Source organism: Cucurbita pepo, chromosome 17 (genome assembly GCF_057944985.1).
Source record: "Cucurbita pepo subsp. pepo isolate OVF chromosome 17, ASM5794498v1, whole genome shotgun sequence".
NCBI classification, from domain to species: Eukaryota; Viridiplantae; Streptophyta; class Magnoliopsida; order Cucurbitales; family Cucurbitaceae; genus Cucurbita; species Cucurbita pepo.
In genome coordinates, this window is record NC_141814.1 from 9,905,221 (window position 1) to 9,920,700 (window position 15,480).

Here is a 15,480-nt window from a genome sequence, read left to right on the forward strand (position 1 = left end):
GTCGTTGCAGTGGTACAGTGGTGAGTATTTCCGCTTGTCGCTCGAGTTATTATGTTCCAGAGGTCGTTGCAGTACAAGGGTGAGCATTCCTGCTTGTCGCTCGAGTGACCCGACTTTGATCCCCGACAATAACAAGTTTAATCTTGTTTTGACAATTTTAATCGGATTCAAAATTGGACTACTCTCTGTAACGGCGATGGATGAAATCTGGTGTGTTAACAAATATTATAATTTTTCGAAAGTCGTCGTTGTAGAGTGGTGAGTACTCCCGCGAGTTTGATCCCCCGCAGCGACGATTTTAATTTTCTTCTGGTTTGTTTTAATTGAATTCGAAATTCGGCAGTGGTGAACCGGATGATTTGGGTTTGTTCCCCAACAACGAAATTCGGAATTGGATTCCTTTTTCTCTCGTGTGTGTTAGCGAATAATATATTTTACAGAGGTCGATGCAATACAGTAGTGAGTATTCCGGCTTGTCACTCGAGACACCTGAGTTTGAACCCCGACAATAATAAGTTTAATTTTCTTTTGACAATTTTCACCGGATTTGAAACTGGATTGCTTGTTCCGAATCTTCGACTGATAAAATCTAGAGCGTTAACGACGGATCACTCTTTCTAAAGACGATTGGTAAAATCTGGAGCGTTAACAAACAATTTATCTTTTATGAGTCGTTGTAGTATAGTGGTGAGTCTTCCTGCCTGTCACGCAGGTGACCCGGGTTCGATCCCCGGCAACGGCGCGCGATTTTCATTTTATTTTCCGTAGTTTTGACGGAATTCGAAATTGGACAGCGGTGAACCTGGGTTCGGTCCCCGGCAACGGCGATTTTAATTTTATTTCCGTAGTTTTGACGGAACTCGAAATTGGACAGCGGTGAACCTGTCATGCCGGCAGTTTGGGTTCGATCCCCAACAACGGTAGTTGGACGAAAGTCGGAACTGGATTGCTGTTCCTAGCCCAAAAAATGGTTTATGAAATCTCGTGTGTTAACAAATAATATGTGTTCAGAGGTCGTTGCAGTGGTACAGTGGTGAGTATTTCCGCTTGTCGCTCGAGTTATTATGTTCCAGAGGTCGTTGCAGTACAAGGGTGAGCATTCCTGCTTGTCGCTCGAGTGACCCGACTTTGATCCCCGACAATAACAAGTTTAATCTTGTTTTGACAATTTTAATCGGATTCAAAATTGGACTACTCTCTGTAACGGCGATGGATGAAATCTGGTGTGTTAACAAATATTATAATTTTTCGAAAGTCGTCGTTGTAGAGTGGTGAGTACTCCCGCGAGTTTGATCCCCCGCAGCGACGATTTTAATTTTCTTCTGGTTTGTTTTAATTGAATTCGAAATTCGGCAGTGGTGAACCGGATGATTTGGGTTTGTTCCCCAACAACGAAATTCGGAATTGGATTCCTTTTTCTCTCGTGTGTGTTAGCGAATAATATATTTTACAGAGGTCGATGCAATACAGTAGTGAGTATTCCGGCTTGTCACTCGAGACACCTGAGTTTGAACCCCGACAATAATAAGTTTAATTTTCTTTTGACAATTTTCACCGGATTTGAAACTGGATTGCTTGTTCCGAATCTTCGACTGATAAAATCTAGAGCGTTAACGACGGATCACTCTTTCTAAAGACGATTGGTAAAATCTGGAGCGTTAACAAACAATTTATCTTTTATGAGTCGTTGTAGTATAGTGGTGAGTATTCCTGCCTGTCACGCAGGTGACCCGGGTTCGATCCCCGGCAACGGCGCGCGATTTTCATTTTATTTTCCGTAGTTTTGACGGAATTCGAAATTGGACAGCGGTGAACCTGGGTTCGGTCCCCGGCAACGGCGATTTTAATTTTATTTCCGTAGTTTTGACGGAACTCGAAATTGGACAGCGGTGAACCTGTCATGCCGGCAGTTTGGGTTCGATCCCCAACAACGGTAGTTGGACGAAAGTCGGAACTGGATTGCTGTTCCTAGCCCAAAAAATGGTTTATGAAATCTCGTGTGTTAACAAATAATATGTGTTCAGAGGTCGTTGCAGTGGTACAGTGGTGAGTATTTCCGCTTGTCGCTCGAGTTATTATGTTCCAGAGGTCGTTGCAGTACAAGGGTGAGCATTCCTGCTTGTCGCTCGAGTGACCCGACTTTGATCCCCGACAATAACAAGTTTAATCTTGTTTTGACAATTTTAATCGGATTCAAAATTGGACTACTCTCTGTAACGGCGATGGATGAAATCTGGTGTGTTAACAAATATTATAATTTTTCGAAAGTCGTCGTTGTAGAGTGGTGAGTACTCCCGCGAGTTTGATCCCCCGCAGCGACGATTTTAATTTTCTTCTGGTTTGTTTTAATTGAATTCGAAATTCGGCAGTGGTGAACCGGATGATTTGGGTTTGTTCCCCAACAACGAAATTCGGAATTGGATTCCTTTTTCTCTCGTGTGTGTTAGCGAATAATATATTTTACAGAGGTCGATGCAATACAGTAGTGAGTATTCCGGCTTGTCACTCGAGACACCTGAGTTTGAACCCCGACAATAATAAGTTTAATTTTCTTTTGACAATTTTCACCGGATTTGAAACTGGATTGCTTGTTCCGAATCTTCGACTGATAAAATCTAGAGCGTTAACGACGGATCACTCTTTCTAAAGACGATTGGTAAAATCTGGAGCGTTAACAAACAATTTATCTTTTATGAGTCGTTGTAGTATAGTGGTGAGTATTCCTGCCTGTCACGCAGGTGACCCGGGTTCGATCCCCGGCAACGGCGCGCGATTTTCATTTTATTTTCCGTAGTTTTGACGGAATTCGAAATTGGACAGCGGTGAACCTGGGTTCGGTCCCCGGCAACGGCGATTTTAATTTTATTTCCGTAGTTTTGACGGAACTCGAAATTGGACAGCGGTGAACCTGTCATGCCGGCAGTTTGGGTTCGATCCCCAACAACGGTAGTTGGACGAAAGTCGGAACTGGATTGCTGTTCCTAGCCCAAAAAATGGTTTATGAAATCTCGTGTGTTAACAAATAATATGTGTTCAGAGGTCGTTGCAGTGGTACAGTGGTGAGTATTTCCGCTTGTCGCTCGAGTTATTATGTTCCAGAGGTCGTTGCAGTACAAGGGTGAGCATTCCTGCTTGTCGCTCGAGTGACCCGACTTTGATCCCCGACAATAACAAGTTTAATCTTGTTTTGACAATTTTAATCGGATTCAAAATTGGACTACTCTCTGTAACGGCGATGGATGAAATCTGGTGTGTTAACAAATATTATAATTTTTCGAAAGTCGTCGTTGTAGAGTGGTGAGTACTCCCGCGAGTTTGATCCCCCGCAGCGACGATTTTAATTTTCTTTTGGTTTGTTTTAATTGAATTCGAAATTCGGCAGTGGTGAACCGGATGATTTGGGTTTGTTCCCCAACAACGAAATTCGGAATTGGATTCCTTTTTCTCTCGTGTGTGTTAGCGAATAATATATTTTACAGAGGTCGATGCAATACAGTAGTGAGTATTCCGGCTTGTCACTCGAGACACCTGAGTTTGAACCCCGACAATAATAAGTTTAATTTTCTTTTGACAATTTTCACCGGATTTGAAACTGGATTGCTTGTTCCGAATCTTCGACTGATAAAATCTAGAGCGTTAACGACGGATCACTCTTTCTAAAGACGATTGGTAAAATCTGGAGCGTTAACAAACAATTTATCTTTTATGAGTCGTTGTAGTATAGTGGTGAGTATTCCTGCCTGTCACGCAGGTGACCCGGGTTCGATCCCCGGCAACGGCGCGCGATTTTCATTTTATTTTCCGTAGTTTTGACGGAATTCGAAATTGGACAGCGGTGAACCTGGGTTCGGTCCCCGGCAACGGCGATTTTAATTTTATTTCCGTAGTTTTGACGGAACTCGAAATTGGACAGCGGTGAACCTGTCATGCCGGCAGTTTGGGTTCGATCCCCAACAACGGTAGTTGGACGAAAGTCGGAACTGGATTGCTGTTCCTAGCCCAAAAAATGGTTTATGAAATCTCGTGTGTTAACAAATAATATGTGTTCAGAGGTCGTTGCAGTGGTACAGTGGTGAGTATTTCCGCTTGTCGCTCGAGTTATTATGTTCCAGAGGTCGTTGCAGTACAAGGGTGAGCATTCCTGCTTGTCGCTCGAGTGACCCGACTTTGATCCCCGACAATAACAAGTTTAATCTTGTTTTGACAATTTTAATCGGATTCAAAATTGGACTACTCTCTGTAACGGCGATGGATGAAATCTGGTGTGTTAACAAATATTATAATTTTTCGAAAGTCGTCGTTGTAGAGTGGTGAGTACTCCCGCGAGTTTGATCCCCCGCAGCGACGATTTTAATTTTCTTTTGGTTTGTTTTAATTGAATTCGAAATTCGGCAGTGGTGAACCGGATGATTTGGGTTTGTTCCCCAACAACGAAATTCGGAATTGGATTCCTTTTTCTCTCGTGTGTGTTAGCGAATAATATATTTTACAGAGGTCGATGCAATACAGTAGTGAGTATTCCGGCTTGTCACTCGAGACACCTGAGTTTGAACCCCGACAATAATAAGTTTAATTTTCTTTTGACAATTTTCACCGGATTTGAAACTGGATTGCTTGTTCCGAATCTTCGACTGATAAAATCTAGAGCGTTAACGACGGATCACTCTTTCTAAAGACGATTGGTAAAATCTGGAGCGTTAACAAACAATTTATCTTTTATGAGTCGTTGTAGTATAGTGGTGAGTATTCCTGCCTGTCACGCAGGTGACCCGGGTTCGATCCCCGGCAACGGCGCGCGATTTTCATTTTATTTTCCGTAGTTTTGACGGAATTCGAAATTGGACAGCGGTGAACCTGGGTTCGGTCCCCGGCAACGGCGATTTTAATTTTATTTCCGTAGTTTTGACGGAACTCGAAATTGGACAGCGGTGAACCTGTCATGCCGGCAGTTTGGGTTCGATCCCCAACAACGGTAGTTGGACGAAAGTCGGAACTGGATTGCTGTTCCTAGCCCAAAAAATGGTTTATGAAATCTCGTGTGTTAACAAATAATATGTGTTCAGAGGTCGTTGCAGTGGTACAGTGGTGAGTATTTCCGCTTGTCGCTCGAGTTATTATGTTCCAGAGGTCGTTGCAGTACAAGGGTGAGCATTCCTGCTTGTCGCTCGAGTGACCCGACTTTGATCCCCGACAATAACAAGTTTAATCTTGTTTTGACAATTTTAATCGGATTCAAAATTGGACTACTCTCTGTAACGGCGATGGATGAAATCTGGTGTGTTAACAAATATTATAATTTTTCGAAAGTCGTCGTTGTAGAGTGGTGAGTACTCCCGCGAGTTTGATCCCCCGCAGCGACGATTTTAATTTTCTTTTGGTTTGTTTTAATTGAATTCGAAATTCGGCAGTGGTGAACCGGATGATTTGGGTTTGTTCCCCAACAACGAAATTCGGAATTGGATTCCTTTTTCTCTCGTGTGTGTTAGCGAATAATATATTTTACAGAGGTCGATGCAATACAGTAGTGAGTATTCCGGCTTGTCACTCGAGACACCTGAGTTTGAACCCCGACAATAATAAGTTTAATTTTCTTTTGACAATTTTCACCGGATTTGAAACTGGATTGCTTGTTCCGAATCTTCGACTGATAAAATCTAGAGCGTTAACGACGGATCACTCTTTCTAAAGACGATTGGTAAAATCTGGAGCGTTAACAAACAATTTATCTTTTATGAGTCGTTGTAGTATAGTGGTGAGTATTCCTGCCTGTCACGCAGGTGACCCGGGTTCGATCCCCGGCAACGGCGCGCGATTTTCATTTTATTTTCCGTAGTTTTGACGGAATTCGAAATTGGACAGCGGTGAACCTGGGTTCGGTCCCCGGCAACGGCGATTTTAATTTTATTTCCGTAGTTTTGACGGAACTCGAAATTGGACAGCGGTGAACCTGTCATGCCGGCAGTTTGGGTTCGATCCCCAACAACGGTAGTTGGACGAAAGTCGGAACTGGATTGCTGTTCCTAGCCCAAAAAATGGTTTATGAAATCTCGTGTGTTAACAAATAATATGTGTTCAGAGGTCGTTGCAGTGGTACAGTGGTGAGTATTTCCGCTTGTCGCTCGAGTTATTATGTTCCAGAGGTCGTTGCAGTACAAGGGTGAGCATTCCTGCTTGTCGCTCGAGTGACCCGACTTTGATCCCCGACAATAACAAGTTTAATCTTGTTTTGACAATTTTAATCGGATTCAAAATTGGACTACTCTCTGTAACGGCGATGGATGAAATCTGGTGTGTTAACAAATATTATAATTTTTCGAAAGTCGTCGTTGTAGAGTGGTGAGTACTCCCGCGAGTTTGATCCCCCGCAGCGACGATTTTAATTTTCTTTTGGTTTGTTTTAATTGAATTCGAAATTCGGCAGTGGTGAACCGGATGATTTGGGTTTGTTCCCCAACAACGAAATTCGGAATTGGATTCCTTTTTCTCTCGTGTGTGTTAGCGAATAATATATTTTACAGAGGTCGATGCAATACAGTAGTGAGTATTCCGGCTTGTCACTCGAGACACCTGAGTTTGAACCCCGACAATAATAAGTTTAATTTTCTTTTGACAATTTTCACCGGATTTGAAACTGGATTGCTTGTTCCGAATCTTCGACTGATAAAATCTAGAGCGTTAACGACGGATCACTCTTTCTAAAGACGATTGGTAAAATCTGGAGCGTTAACAAACAATTTATCTTTTATGAGTCGTTGTAGTATAGTGGTGAGTATTCCTGCCTGTCACGCAGGTGACCCGGGTTCGATCCCCGGCAACGGCGCGCGATTTTCATTTTATTTTCCGTAGTTTTGACGGAATTCGAAATTGGACAGCGGTGAACCTGGGTTCGGTCCCCGGCAACGGCGATTTTAATTTTATTTCCGTAGTTTTGACGGAACTCGAAATTGGACAGCGGTGAACCTGTCATGCCGGCAGTTTGGGTTCGATCCCCAACAACGGTAGTTGGACGAAAGTCGGAACTGGATTGCTGTTCCTAGCCCAAAAAATGGTTTATGAAATCTCGTGTGTTAACAAATAATATGTGTTCAGAGGTCGTTGCAGTGGTACAGTGGTGAGTATTTCCGCTTGTCGCTCGAGTTATTATGTTCCAGAGGTCGTTGCAGTACAAGGGTGAGCATTCCTGCTTGTCGCTCGAGTGACCCGACTTTGATCCCCGACAATAACAAGTTTAATCTTGTTTTGACAATTTTAATCGGATTCAAAATTGGACTACTCTCTGTAACGGCGATGGATGAAATCTGGTGTGTTAACAAATATTATAATTTTTCGAAAGTCGTCGTTGTAGAGTGGTGAGTACTCCCGCGAGTTTGATCCCCCGCAGCGACGATTTTAATTTTCTTTTGGTTTGTTTTAATTGAATTCGAAATTCGGCAGTGGTGAACCGGATGATTTGGGTTTGTTCCCCAACAACGAAATTCGGAATTGGATTCCTTTTTCTCTCGTGTGTGTTAGCGAATAATATATTTTACAGAGGTCGATGCAATACAGTAGTGAGTATTCCGGCTTGTCACTCGAGACACCTGAGTTTGAACCCCGACAATAATAAGTTTAATTTTCTTTTGACAATTTTCACCGGATTTGAAACTGGATTGCTTGTTCCGAATCTTCGACTGATAAAATCTAGAGCGTTAACGACGGATCACTCTTTCTAAAGACGATTGGTAAAATCTGGAGCGTTAACAAACAATTTATCTTTTATGAGTCGTTGTAGTATAGTGGTGAGTATTCCTGCCTGTCACGCAGGTGACCCGGGTTCGATCCCCGGCAACGGCGCGCGATTTTCATTTTATTTTCCGTAGTTTTGACGGAATTCGAAATTGGACAGCGGTGAACCTGGGTTCGGTCCCCGGCAACGGCGATTTTAATTTTATTTCCGTAGTTTTGACGGAACTCGAAATTGGACAGCGGTGAACCTGTCATGCCGGCAGTTTGGGTTCGATCCCCAACAACGGTAGTTGGACGAAAGTCGGAACTGGATTGCTGTTCCTAGCCCAAAAAATGGTTTATGAAATCTCGTGTGTTAACAAATAATATGTGTTCAGAGGTCGTTGCAGTGGTACAGTGGTGAGTATTTCCGCTTGTCGCTCGAGTTATTATGTTCCAGAGGTCGTTGCAGTACAAGGGTGAGCATTCCTGCTTGTCGCTCGAGTGACCCGACTTTGATCCCCGACAATAACAAGTTTAATCTTGTTTTGACAATTTTAATCGGATTCAAAATTGGACTACTCTCTGTAACGGCGATGGATGAAATCTGGTGTGTTAACAAATATTATAATTTTTCGAAAGTCGTCGTTGTAGAGTGGTGAGTACTCCCGCGAGTTTGATCCCCCGCAGCGACGATTTTAATTTTCTTTTGGTTTGTTTTAATTGAATTCGAAATTCGGCAGTGGTGAACCGGATGATTTGGGTTTGTTCCCCAACAACGAAATTCGGAATTGGATTCCTTTTTCTCTCGTGTGTGTTAGCGAATAATATATTTTACAGAGGTCGATGCAATACAGTAGTGAGTATTCCGGCTTGTCACTCGAGACACCTGAGTTTGAACCCCGACAATAATAAGTTTAATTTTCTTTTGACAATTTTCACCGGATTTGAAACTGGATTGCTTGTTCCGAATCTTCGACTGATAAAATCTAGAGCGTTAACGACGGATCACTCTTTCTAAAGACGATTGGTAAAATCTGGAGCGTTAACAAACAATTTATCTTTTATGAGTCGTTGTAGTATAGTGGTGAGTATTCCTGCCTGTCACGCAGGTGACCCGGGTTCGATCCCCGGCAACGGCGCGCGATTTTCATTTTATTTTCCGTAGTTTTGACGGAATTCGAAATTGGACAGCGGTGAACCTGGGTTCGGTCCCCGGCAACGGCGATTTTAATTTTATTTCCGTAGTTTTGACGGAACTCGAAATTGGACAGCGGTGAACCTGTCATGCCGGCAGTTTGGGTTCGATCCCCAACAACGGTAGTTGGACGAAAGTCGGAACTGGATTGCTGTTCCTAGCCCAAAAAATGGTTTATGAAATCTCGTGTGTTAACAAATAATATGTGTTCAGAGGTCGTTGCAGTGGTACAGTGGTGAGTATTTCCGCTTGTCGCTCGAGTTATTATGTTCCAGAGGTCGTTGCAGTACAAGGGTGAGCATTCCTGCTTGTCGCTCGAGTGACCCGACTTTGATCCCCGACAATAACAAGTTTAATCTTGTTTTGACAATTTTAATCGGATTCAAAATTGGACTACTCTCTGTAACGGCGATGGATGAAATCTGGTGTGTTAACAAATATTATAATTTTTCGAAAGTCGTCGTTGTAGAGTGGTGAGTACTCCCGCGAGTTTGATCCCCCGCAGCGACGATTTTAATTTTCTTTTGGTTTGTTTTAATTGAATTCGAAATTCGGCAGTGGTGAACCGGATGATTTGGGTTTGTTCCCCAACAACGAAATTCGGAATTGGATTCCTTTTTCTCTCGTGTGTGTTAGCGAATAATATATTTTACAGAGGTCGATGCAATACAGTAGTGAGTATTCCGGCTTGTCACTCGAGACACCTGAGTTTGAACCCCGACAATAATAAGTTTAATTTTCTTTTGACAATTTTCACCGGATTTGAAACTGGATTGCTTGTTCCGAATCTTCGACTGATAAAATCTAGAGCGTTAACGACGGATCACTCTTTCTAAAGACGATTGGTAAAATCTGGAGCGTTAACAAACAATTTATCTTTTATGAGTCGTTGTAGTATAGTGGTGAGTATTCCTGCCTGTCACGCAGGTGACCCGGGTTCGATCCCCGGCAACGGCGCGCGATTTTCATTTTATTTTCCGTAGTTTTGACGGAGTTCGAAATTGGACAGCGGTGAACCTGGGTTCGGTCCCCGGCAACGGCGATTTTAATTTTATTTCCGTAGTTTTGACGGAACTCGAAATTGGACAGCGGTGAACCTGTCATGCCGGCAGTTTGGGTTCGATCCCCAACAACGGTAGTTGGACGAAAGTCGGAACTGGATTGCTGTTCCTAGCCCAAAAAATGGTTTATGAAATCTCGTGTGTTAACAAATAATATGTGTTCAGAGGTCGTTGCAGTGGTACAGTGGTGAGTATTTCCGCTTGTCGCTCGAGTTATTATGTTCCAGAGGTCGTTGCAGTACAAGGGTGAGCATTCCTGCTTGTCGCTCGAGTGACCCGACTTTGATCCCCGACAATAACAAGTTTAATCTTGTTTTGACAATTTTAATCGGATTCAAAATTGGACTACTCTCTGTAACGGCGATGGATGAAATCTGGTGTGTTAACAAATATTATAATTTTTCGAAAGTCGTCGTTGTAGAGTGGTGAGTACTCCCGCGAGTTTGATCCCCCGCAGCGACGATTTTAATTTTCTTTTGGTTTGTTTTAATTGAATTCGAAATTCGGCAGTGGTGAACCGGATGATTTGGGTTTGTTCCCCAACAACGAAATTCGGAATTGGATTCCTTTTTCTCTCGTGTGTGTTAGCGAATAATATATTTTACAGAGGTCGATGCAATACAGTAGTGAGTATTCCGGCTTGTCACTCGAGACACCTGAGTTTGAACCCCGACAATAATAAGTTTAATTTTCTTTTGACAATTTTCACCGGATTTGAAACTGGATTGCTTGTTCCGAATCTTCGACTGATAAAATCTAGAGCGTTAACGACGGATCACTCTTTCTAAAGACGATTGGTAAAATCTGGAGCGTTAACAAACAATTTATCTTTTATGAGTCGTTGTAGTATAGTGGTGAGTATTCCTGCCTGTCACGCAGGTGACCCGGGTTCGATCCCCGGCAACGGCGCGCGATTTTCATTTTATTTTCCGTAGTTTTGACGGAATTCGAAATTGGACAGCGGTGAACCTGGGTTCGGTCCCCGGCAACGGCGATTTTAATTTTATTTCCGTAGTTTTGACGGAACTCGAAATTGGACAGCGGTGAACCTGTCATGCCGGCAGTTTGGGTTCGATCCCCAACAACGGTAGTTGGACGAAAGTCGGAACTGGATTGCTGTTCCTAGCCCAAAAAATGGTTTATGAAATCTCGTGTGTTAACAAATAATATGTGTTCAGAGGTCGTTGCAGTGGTACAGTGGTGAGTATTTCCGCTTGTCGCTCGAGTTATTATGTTCCAGAGGTCGTTGCAGTACAAGGGTGAGCATTCCTGCTTGTCGCTCGAGTGACCCGACTTTGATCCCCGACAATAACAAGTTTAATCTTGTTTTGACAATTTTAATCGGATTCAAAATTGGACTACTCTCTGTAACGGCGATGGATGAAATCTGGTGTGTTAACAAATATTATAATTTTTCGAAAGTCGTCGTTGTAGAGTGGTGAGTACTCCCGCGAGTTTGATCCCCCGCAGCGACGATTTTAATTTTCTTTTGGTTTGTTTTAATTGAATTCGAAATTCGGCAGTGGTGAACCGGATGATTTGGGTTTGTTCCCCAACAACGAAATTCGGAATTGGATTCCTTTTTCTCTCGTGTGTGTTAGCGAATAATATATTTTACAGAGGTCGATGCAATACAGTAGTGAGTATTCCGGCTTGTCACTCGAGACACCTGAGTTTGAACCCCGACAATAATAAGTTTAATTTTCTTTTGACAATTTTCACCGGATTTGAAACTGGATTGCTTGTTCCGAATCTTCGACTGATAAAATCTAGAGCGTTAACGACGGATCACTCTTTCTAAAGACGATTGGTAAAATCTGGAGCGTTAACAAACAATTTATCTTTTATGAGTCGTTGTAGTATAGTGGTGAGTATTCCTGCCTGTCACGCAGGTGACCCGGGTTCGATCCCCGGCAACGGCGCGCGATTTTCATTTTATTTTCCGTAGTTTTGACGGAATTCGAAATTGGACAGCGGTGAACCTGGGTTCGGTCCCCGGCAACGGCGATTTTAATTTTATTTCCGTAGTTTTGACGGAACTCGAAATTGGACAGCGGTGAACCTGTCATGCCGGCAGTTTGGGTTCGATCCCCAACAACGGTAGTTGGACGAAAGTCGGAACTGGATTGCTGTTCCTAGCCCAAAAAATGGTTTATGAAATCTCGTGTGTTAACAAATAATATGTGTTCAGAGGTCGTTGCAGTGGTACAGTGGTGAGTATTTCCGCTTGTCGCTCGAGTTATTATGTTCCAGAGGTCGTTGCAGTACAAGGGTGAGCATTCCTGCTTGTCGCTCGAGTGACCCGACTTTGATCCCCGACAATAACAAGTTTAATCTTGTTTTGACAATTTTAATCGGATTCAAAATTGGACTACTCTCTGTAACGGCGATGGATGAAATCTGGTGTGTTAACAAATATTATAATTTTTCGAAAGTCGTCGTTGTAGAGTGGTGAGTACTCCCGCGAGTTTGATCCCCCGCAGCGACGATTTTAATTTTCTTTTGGTTTGTTTTAATTGAATTCGAAATTCGGCAGTGGTGAACCGGATGATTTGGGTTTGTTCCCCAACAACGAAATTCGGAATTGGATTCCTTTTTCTCTCGTGTGTGTTAGCGAATAATATATTTTACAGAGGTCGATGCAATACAGTAGTGAGTATTCCGGCTTGTCACTCGAGACACCTGAGTTTGAACCCCGACAATAATAAGTTTAATTTTCTTTTGACAATTTTCACCGGATTTGAAACTGGATTGCTTGTTCCGAATCTTCGACTGATAAAATCTAGAGCGTTAACGACGGATCACTCTTTCTAAAGACGATTGGTAAAATCTGGAGCGTTAACAAACAATTTATCTTTTATGAGTCGTTGTAGTATAGTGGTGAGTATTCCTGCCTGTCACGCAGGTGACCCGGGTTCGATCCCCGGCAACGGCGCGCGATTTTCATTTTATTTTCCGTAGTTTTGACGGAATTCGAAATTGGACAGCGGTGAACCTGGGTTCGGTCCCCGGCAACGGCGATTTTAATTTTATTTCCGTAGTTTTGACGGAACTCGAAATTGGACAGCGGTGAACCTGTCATGCCGGCAGTTTGGGTTCGATCCCCAACAACGGTAGTTGGACGAAAGTCGGAACTGGATTGCTGTTCCTAGCCCAAAAAATGGTTTATGAAATCTCGTGTGTTAACAAATAATATGTGTTCAGAGGTCGTTGCAGTGGTACAGTGGTGAGTATTTCCGCTTGTCGCTCGAGTTATTATGTTCCAGAGGTCGTTGCAGTACAAGGGTGAGCATTCCTGCTTGTCGCTCGAGTGACCCGACTTTGATCCCCGACAATAACAAGTTTAATCTTGTTTTGACAATTTTAATCGGATTCAAAATTGGACTACTCTCTGTAACGGCGATGGATGAAATCTGGTGTGTTAACAAATATTATAATTTTTCGAAAGTCGTCGTTGTAGAGTGGTGAGTACTCCCGCGAGTTTGATCCCCCGCAGCGACGATTTTAATTTTCTTTTGGTTTGTTTTAATTGAATTCGAAATTCGGCAGTGGTGAACCGGATGATTTGGGTTTGTTCCCCAACAACGAAATTCGGAATTGGATTCCTTTTTCTCTCGTGTGTGTTAGCGAATAATATATTTTACAGAGGTCGATGCAATACAGTAGTGAGTATTCCGGCTTGTCACTCGAGACACCTGAGTTTGAACCCCGACAATAATAAGTTTAATTTTCTTTTGACAATTTTCACCGGATTTGAAACTGGATTGCTTGTTCCGAATCTTCGACTGATAAAATCTAGAGCGTTAACGACGGATCACTCTTTCTAAAGACGATTGGTAAAATCTGGAGCGTTAACAAACAATTTATCTTTTATGAGTCGTTGTAGTATAGTGGTGAGTATTCCTGCCTGTCACGCAGGTGACCCGGGTTCGATCCCCGGCAACGGCGCGCGATTTTCATTTTATTTTCCGTAGTTTTGACGGAATTCGAAATTGGACAGCGGTGAACCTGGGTTCGGTCCCCGGCAACGGCGATTTTAATTTTATTTCCGTAGTTTTGACGGAACTCGAAATTGGACAGCGGTGAACCTGTCATGCCGGCAGTTTGGGTTCGATCCCCAACAACGGTAGTTGGACGAAAGTCGGAACTGGATTGCTGTTCCTAGCCCAAAAAATGGTTTATGAAATCTCGTGTGTTAACAAATAATATGTGTTCAGAGGTCGTTGCAGTGGTACAGTGGTGAGTATTTCCGCTTGTCGCTCGAGTTATTATGTTCCAGAGGTCGTTGCAGTACAAGGGTGAGCATTCCTGCTTGTCGCTCGAGTGACCCGACTTTGATCCCCGACAATAACAAGTTTAATCTTGTTTTGACAATTTTAATCGGATTCAAAATTGGACTACTCTCTGTAACGGCGATGGATGAAATCTGGTGTGTTAACAAATATTATAATTTTTCGAAAGTCGTCGTTGTAGAGTGGTGAGTACTCCCGCGAGTTTGATCCCCCGCAGCGACGATTTTAATTTTCTTTTGGTTTGTTTTAATTGAATTCGAAATTCGGCAGTGGTGAACCGGATGATTTGGGTTTGTTCCCCAACAACGAAATTCGGAATTGGATTCCTTTTTCTCTCGTGTGTGTTAGCGAATAATATATTTTACAGAGGTCGATGCAATACAGTAGTGAGTATTCCGGCTTGTCACTCGAGACACCTGAGTTTGAACCCCGACAATAATAAGTTTAATTTTCTTTTGACAATTTTCACCGGATTTGAAACTGGATTGCTTGTTCCGAATCTTCGACTGATAAAATCTAGAGCGTTAACGACGGATCACTCTTTCTAAAGACGATTGGTAAAATCTGGAGCGTTAACAAACAATTTATCTTTTATGAGTCGTTGTAGTATAGTGGTGAGTATTCCTGCCTGTCACGCAGGTGACCCGGGTTCGATCCCCGGCAACGGCGCGCGATTTTCATTTTATTTTCCGTAGTTTTGACGGAGTTCGAAATTGGACAGCGGTGAACCTGGGTTCGGTCCCCGGCAACGGCGATTTTAATTTTATTTCCGTAGTTTTGACGGAACTCGAAATTGGACAGCGGTGAACCTGTCATGCCGGCAGTTTGGGTTCGATCCCCAACAACGGTAGTTGGACGAAAGTCGGAACTGGATTGCTGTTCCTAGCCCAAAAAATGGTTTATGAAATCTCGTGTGTTAACAAATAATATGTGTTCAGAGGTCGTTGCAGTGGTACAGTGGTGAGTATTTCCGCTTGTCGCTCGAGTTATTATGTTCCAGAGGTCGTTGCAGTACAAGGGTGAGCATTCCTGCTTGTCGCTCGAGTGACCCGACTTTGATCCCCGACAATAACAAGTTTAATCTTGTTTTGACAATTTTAATCGGATTCAAAATTGGACTACTCTCTGTAACGGCGATGGATGAAATCTGGTGTGTTAACAAATATTATAATTTTTCGAAAGTCGTCGTTGTAGAGTGGTGAGTACTCCCGCGAGTTTGATCCCC

General features: G+C 42.9%; 14 non-coding genes across 14 annotated transcripts; all 14 read left to right on the plus strand.

Annotated features, from left to right (window-relative positions):
• The first annotated feature begins 1,683 nt into the window (after window positions 1–1,683).
• TRNAD-GUC (transfer RNA aspartic acid (anticodon GUC)) lies at window positions 1,684–1,755 on the plus strand. Its single transcript has one exon. It is a non-coding gene; the product is annotated as a tRNA-Asp (tRNA).
• A 941-nt stretch (window positions 1,756–2,696) lies between these two features.
• TRNAD-GUC (transfer RNA aspartic acid (anticodon GUC)) lies at window positions 2,697–2,768 on the plus strand. Its single transcript has one exon. It is a non-coding gene; the product is annotated as a tRNA-Asp (tRNA).
• A 941-nt stretch (window positions 2,769–3,709) lies between these two features.
• Window positions 3,710–3,781, plus strand: TRNAD-GUC (transfer RNA aspartic acid (anticodon GUC)). The gene has a single exon. It is a non-coding gene; the product is annotated as a tRNA-Asp (tRNA).
• Window positions 3,782–4,722: 941 nt separating this feature from the next.
• On the plus strand, window positions 4,723–4,794 carry TRNAD-GUC (transfer RNA aspartic acid (anticodon GUC)). The gene has a single exon. It is a non-coding gene; the product is annotated as a tRNA-Asp (tRNA).
• Window positions 4,795–5,735: 941 nt separating this feature from the next.
• On the plus strand, window positions 5,736–5,807 carry TRNAD-GUC (transfer RNA aspartic acid (anticodon GUC)). Its single transcript has one exon. It is a non-coding gene; the product is annotated as a tRNA-Asp (tRNA).
• Window positions 5,808–6,748: 941 nt separating this feature from the next.
• TRNAD-GUC (transfer RNA aspartic acid (anticodon GUC)) lies at window positions 6,749–6,820 on the plus strand. The gene has a single exon. It is a non-coding gene; the product is annotated as a tRNA-Asp (tRNA).
• Window positions 6,821–7,761: 941 nt separating this feature from the next.
• On the plus strand, window positions 7,762–7,833 carry TRNAD-GUC (transfer RNA aspartic acid (anticodon GUC)). The gene has a single exon. It is a non-coding gene; the product is annotated as a tRNA-Asp (tRNA).
• A 941-nt stretch (window positions 7,834–8,774) lies between these two features.
• TRNAD-GUC (transfer RNA aspartic acid (anticodon GUC)) lies at window positions 8,775–8,846 on the plus strand. Its single transcript has one exon. It is a non-coding gene; the product is annotated as a tRNA-Asp (tRNA).
• A 941-nt stretch (window positions 8,847–9,787) lies between these two features.
• On the plus strand, window positions 9,788–9,859 carry TRNAD-GUC (transfer RNA aspartic acid (anticodon GUC)). Its single transcript has one exon. It is a non-coding gene; the product is annotated as a tRNA-Asp (tRNA).
• Window positions 9,860–10,800: 941 nt separating this feature from the next.
• TRNAD-GUC (transfer RNA aspartic acid (anticodon GUC)) lies at window positions 10,801–10,872 on the plus strand. The gene has a single exon. It is a non-coding gene; the product is annotated as a tRNA-Asp (tRNA).
• Window positions 10,873–11,813: 941 nt separating this feature from the next.
• TRNAD-GUC (transfer RNA aspartic acid (anticodon GUC)) lies at window positions 11,814–11,885 on the plus strand. The gene has a single exon. It is a non-coding gene; the product is annotated as a tRNA-Asp (tRNA).
• Window positions 11,886–12,826: 941 nt separating this feature from the next.
• On the plus strand, window positions 12,827–12,898 carry TRNAD-GUC (transfer RNA aspartic acid (anticodon GUC)). The gene has a single exon. It is a non-coding gene; the product is annotated as a tRNA-Asp (tRNA).
• Window positions 12,899–13,839: 941 nt separating this feature from the next.
• TRNAD-GUC (transfer RNA aspartic acid (anticodon GUC)) lies at window positions 13,840–13,911 on the plus strand. Its single transcript has one exon. It is a non-coding gene; the product is annotated as a tRNA-Asp (tRNA).
• Window positions 13,912–14,852: 941 nt separating this feature from the next.
• TRNAD-GUC (transfer RNA aspartic acid (anticodon GUC)) lies at window positions 14,853–14,924 on the plus strand. Its single transcript has one exon. It is a non-coding gene; the product is annotated as a tRNA-Asp (tRNA).
• Window positions 14,925–15,480: the final 556 nt, after the last annotated feature.